This window comes from Vigna unguiculata, chromosome 4 (genome assembly GCF_037176805.1).
Source record: "Vigna unguiculata cultivar grain cowpea cultivar isolate G323 ecotype 2 chromosome 4, ASM3717680v1, whole genome shotgun sequence".
NCBI lineage: Eukaryota > Viridiplantae > Streptophyta > Magnoliopsida > Fabales > Fabaceae > Vigna > Vigna unguiculata.
The window spans coordinates 30,428,702-30,434,827 of NC_140795.1; the positions used below are offsets into that span (position 1 = coordinate 30,428,702).

At 36.4% G+C, this 6,126-nt stretch overlaps 1 pseudogene; it reads right to left on the reverse strand.

Annotated features, from left to right (window-relative positions):
- Positions 1-3,038: 3,038 nt before the first annotated feature.
- LOC146887013 (uncharacterized) lies at positions 3,039-5,656 on the reverse strand (annotated as a pseudogene).
- Between the last annotated feature and the right edge of the window lie 470 nt (positions 5,657-6,126).

Here is a 6,126-nt window from a genome sequence, read left to right on the forward strand (position 1 = left end):
GACTTGTTATTTCAGAAAGTAAGAGTGTTAAAATTAGTAATAAAGAATTTTTGGGATCTTTTTAGAGTATATCTATCATTGCATTCATTCATATTAAGAATATCTATGAATTTAGAGTGATTTCAATTTAAAACCATGAAAGAAAAATATGGAGAAGGCAAACTTACAGTAAACCTTCAGTAACTCCAAACACACAGATAAAGGATTATGCTCCCTAAGGTTTCATCAGGACAAAAGAAAGGAAAAACATTAGATACACATTCACGTGGAAAGGATTTTTTGGATTACAAAAACATATTCAAGATACAAAACAAATAGAAACATCAAGATAGAAAACAAAACCTTAACAACAAAAGCCAAAGCAAACCTTAACAGTAAAAGCTAAAGCAAACCTTAACAACAATCATCTCATGAAAGAAAACAAAACCTTAATAACAAAAGCAACAAAGCAAACCAACCATCAATATAATAAACAAATACACAAAAATAAAAACAAACCACAAACCCATTTGATAGATCCACGAAAATCCGATAATAGGAGATAGAAACAAAATAATCGTAGGAAATGGAAACAAAACAATCAGTTGATTAAGGAGAACAAAACTTTAACAGAAAAAAGTCAAAGGAAAAATATATAAATCTGGGGTTCCAAAAATATGAGCAAGAGAGAAAGGAGGGATCGTTTGCGAGTTCATCCCACAAAAGCATCACAAAATATAGAATTTTAGTCGTGGCTAGAAGCTTCCTCGACAATTTTTTCATTTTGAATAGAACGCTAAATCACGTCCTCTACAGTGTTGGCGCCATTACAAATGCTCTGCTTAGCAAAAGTCCAATTGATTTGCAAAGGGCCTTAGATCCTTATCCATGAGCCTTATTTTCTTCTACGACAAAGCACTTCAATCTGAAAAAAATCAAACCTTTCATAAAGAACAGTCAACACAAAGTAAAAAAAAATAACAGAACACAAAGTAAAGAAAAAATAACAGAGTATGAAGAAAAAGGAAGTAGAAGGATCCACAAAGAAGAAGAAAAAGAAGAAAAAAAGGAAGAAGAAGAACAACAACTAACCTTGATGAACCAAACGTTATGTTTTGCATGAAAAACAATAAACAGGAAGTTAAAAAAATATAACTTCATATGAAGAAGAAGAAAGAAGAAGAAAGAAAAAGGATCGCGAAGAAAGAAGACGGAAGAAGAAGAAAAACAAAAGAAAAAATATCCATAATTTCTGTAAACCTTCAACAACAACAATCACCAAAAAAAAAAAAAGACCAACAAAAAAATAAAAAACTTAGGCTAGTATGAAGAAGAAGAAAGAAGAAGCATTAAAAAGAGAATCCACGACAGAAAAAAAAGAAATAGAAGAAAAAATTACCTACACCAACCAAAACATTTGTCAACCTTCAACAACAACAATCAGCCAAAAAAAAAGGTTAAATCATTCCAGAGGTCCCCATATTTGTAGTGAATTCTCAAGTAGGTCCCCCAATTTTCATTTGACTCAATTGGGTCCCCAATTTTGAAGAAAAACAACAATTCAACCATAACCATTAAAGTTGCGTAAATGGCGTTTTCAGATGATGAAGTGGACAAGTAAAACAGATACGTGTCAATGGTATTAAAAATTCTCTGTAGCCTATGTGTCAAATGTGAAATAAATTGATTGAAACCCTAAATGGATTCATCTTCTCCTCAACATCTTCTCCGCTGAACTCATCTTCTTCCTTGTAGTGATCTTCTTTCAACTGGTGCATTTCTTTCTTCATCTTCAAATGTCGCTTTGCCATTCTTGTTCCTCTTGCACGTGTAATGGTTGGGGGAAGAAGAACCCTAGTTTATCTTCACGTGGTGCTGGAGGATCGAGGAGTTTGGGTTCACTACCCATTTGCTACTGTGGAGAGAAATCAGTTTTAAGAACTGTGGAAACAACAAAGAACAAGGGAAACAATTTTGGGGTTGTTCAAAATATAAGGTGAGAGAGGTTGAAGGTATGTTTTTTGTGTTTTTAAATGGTATATAGGATAACTGTTTTTGTAATTTTGTTGCAGAGTGGTAGTGAAGATGGTGGATGCAATTACTTTAAATGGTAGACTGAAGATGCCATTGAAGAGATTGGTAACAGTGAGAATTGTGAAGGAAGGGGTGAAATTTTGGTGAAGACTGAAGAAAGTGATGGTGATAGGAAAACGATTACTAACTTGGAGAAATTAGTTGCCATATTTGAGAAATGGATGAAGGTGTTGATTTGGATGATTATCTTTGTTTGTGTGGTTAATGTAATTGTGCTATCAATGTTGATAAATAATGCATGATTAGTTGTTGCAGTGCCCCTTAGTGGTTATAATTAGTTGTTTAGAATGCTTATTTTCATGTACTGTATTTATATTTGAGTATCAATGAATTTGGAAGTTATTTCCATTTACAATTTTAAGTGTATCAACACATGCTAATTTTAAATCTGATTCTACATACAATTAATGAAAAGCATGAGACTTGTAATTCATAATAGATTCCATATCAAGAGGTCCTGAATTCACACAAAGTACATCACAAAAGTGGTCCAACCACTGAGTAGCAACATTAAAATACAAAACAAAAGTGGTGGTCCAGCCACTCATTAGCACTATTAAAAGATGTCTTCATGCAATGAAAGAAATTAAAAAAGTTTCAAAGTGGCCTTAAAGGTTCACAGCTGTTGCAAAACGAGATCACAAAAAAAAACCAACACATGTAACTTTATGACATTCGACCCCTTCTAGCATTCAGTTTCACTCTGGCATTTAATGCACCTCGTGATGGCTGGTAGGATGGTTGAGTTGGAGTTGGTTGTTGGGATGGTTGAGGTGGAGGTGGCTGGTGGGATGTTTGAGTTGGAGTTGGCTGTTGGGATAGTTGAGTTGGTGTTGGCTGGTGGGATGGTTGGGGTGGAGGTGGGTGCTAAGATGGTTGGGGTGGAGGTGGGTGCTTAGATGGTTTATTTGTTGTTCAGATGCATCAATGGGTGTTGGCTGTTGGGATCCTTCAGTTGGACATTGCTACTGGGCTTTCCTTAATTGAGCCAAATGAATTTCAATTGCTTTCGGACAAGCCCTTCTATTGTGCCCAATTTGCTTACAGATACAACATGTTTTACGTAAACCACCTTTTCTCAGTCTTGTTTCATCTCTTCTGATCTCCATTTGCTCTAATCTTCTTTTTTTCTTCGGTCTGCCTGGTAAAATTCTCTTCGAGGGGGGTAAGACATCATGGTATGGAGTTATCTCCCATAAAGTCTGACCATTGATAGGAAATATTATGGAAGTGTATATCTCTTCATAAGTGGACTTCCTAAAGACTGTTGGGATGAAGTTTTCTCCATTGAGGTTTAGAAACTTCATTGCAGTCAGTGAATGGCAGCAGGGAATACCACTTATACTCCATTTCCTGCATGTGCACGATTGTTCGTCTATATTGACAACAAACCTCTTCCCTAATTGCGAGATGTGCCTAACTTCAAATAATTTATCTGTTGACCAGCTGCAATGACACATAGAACACCAACAATTAAACAACTTTCATTTTTTTCAAATTAAACAAAATGCAATCCTTACCTAGGAATCCAATACTTTGTTAATTCTGACTCCTTCTCAAATCTGCTCATAATTCTAGGAAAATAGATCCTGATATTGATTGTATCTTCATTCTGTTTTTTGCCCACCTTCTCATCAAGTATACTCGAATATCCTCCAACATGCTTATCACAGGCTTAGTCCTTGTATGCAACAATACACTATTGAAGGCCTCAGACATATTGTTTACCAAGGTATCAGATTGGCCTTTGTGGTAAATCTTGATCTGGACCAATATCTAAGTATAACATAAATATTCGAATTATGATAATATACAATCCCATTTGGTTGGAAATAAAATCACTAACCATTGAAAACGGTGCAATGGAAATTGTATTACTTGGGTGGGATTGCAATCAGATGCTTAAATGCATCTTCATTCACATCTTTTATATTCCTCATCTCCCTTTCCCATGCTTGTGGGTGTGTGGATGCAGCTGCTCTCCACATAAGACGTCTTAGACTTTTGGCTGGAAATTTCTTTCTGAAATTGGCATACAAGCGCCTTACACAGAAACGTTGATCAACTCCAAGTAGAAGTTCTTGTATGGCTAGTAGCAGGCCCTGACAATATCATAAATAAAGCAATAGGTTAAAATTTTTCTTATCAAATAAATCTGTGAAAAGAGCTTGAATTTGAATGTACCTTTTGTTGATCAGATATAAATGTATAAGATGCACACACTGTAGGTCCACCAAGGTCCTTAATAAGTAGCTCTAAAAACCAGGACCATGAATCCTTATTCTCAACCTCCACTACTGCATATGCAATAGGCAACATTTGGTCATTAGCATCTCGACCAATGGTTGTTAACAACTTTCCTCCGTATTTCCCTTTCAAGGAAGCCCCATCCAATCCAATTATAGGTCTGCATGAAATGAAACTGTCTTTGCATGCTTTCAAACATGCGTAAAACCTCTTGAATATTGGCTCCCCTTCATTCTCCTCAACATTAACTTTCACTGTTGATCTTGGATTTCTTGCTAAAAGCTCATGCGCGTAATCATATATCCTTTTGTATTGTTCTTTAAAGGACCCTTCAACATTTTGTGCTGCAATTGCTTTGGCCCTATAAGCCATACACCTTGAGATACCAACATTCCATTTTCTACTAATTTTTTTTCACAGATTTCAATTCCTTTTACTCTTGGGTTTTCCCTAACTGTTTTTTCCAATTTCTTACTCAACCACTTTGAACTAAGTACACGTAGGTTCAATTCCCTACTGCATGTGTGGTTATCTACAATTTTTCGCAACTACCAGATTTTAATAGCTTTCATGTAACCACAATATGCTGTCCATGGACATTTTCCTTTCCCACCTATACATCTTAACCTCACTCGTCTTTTGTCATTCTTAACAAACTTTATGTTTCTCCCATTTTCAAGTGCATAGCATTTGATAGCTTCTAAAAGTTCCTCATTTTCAGTGAAATAGGTCCCCACATCCCATTTGTAATCAGCCATTGTCTTGGGCATTGTAAAAGTCCCAAAATTCATATACCACTCTTCATCACTATCAACTACATCACTCATATATTCATCAAATATCCATTCATTATCCGACAATCCCCTCACATCATCCTCCATGTCAGTGTCATAGCTTTGGTTCACTTGTGGCCCAGAGGCAGTTGATTGTCCACGGGAACCAAATTCAACCTCAACTTCTACATTACCAGACCACTCCTTATTACGTAGTTCATCATCAATATCACAATCAAAATAACATCTAGTAGGTTGTCAGTACTCTCATCCATGCTATCATCTGGTTCAAACTCAGTCCAACTGTGAACATCACCATCTTCTTTTATCTCAGTCTGTCCCACATCTTCTTCAACTTCATAGGTAACTTCAACATCCCTTAATTCACCCCTAGCTTCACCTTCACAGTTCACTTCAACATCCTTTAATTCACCCTCAACTTTAACTTCACACTGAACTCCATCCTCCCTCATCTCACCCTTAGCTTCAGCTTCACAGTTCACTTCAACATCCCTTAATTCACCATCACCTTCAACTTCACAATGAACTCCATCCTCCCTCATCTCACCATCACCTTCAACTTCACACTAAACTCCATCATCCCTGATCTCACACTCACCTTCAGCTTCACACTACAAACCATCACTTAAAACAGCACCAATATCAGCCTTAGTTCCCACTTCCCTTATCTCAACATCACATTCACCTTCACATTCAATACCATCTACTACAATAGGAACACTGATTCTCAACTTGAGGTTCACCTTCCTCCTGTGTGTCAGGTTCATCCGGATAATACTCCAACATTTCAATGACTTGGGATTCAGACAATGAGTGTTCCACAAATAAATGAACTTCACCATTCATTCTTGCGATATTAACCATATGCAACACACCACTGTCATCACACAAAAGCTGCAGTTTGTCATCCAATACTAAAGAACCTCCAACTGAGAACCATAATTTATTTTCTCCAACATACCCGAGCCCTTTTATCATGCTTAAAACAACAAAGTGGCTCCACATGTCTAGG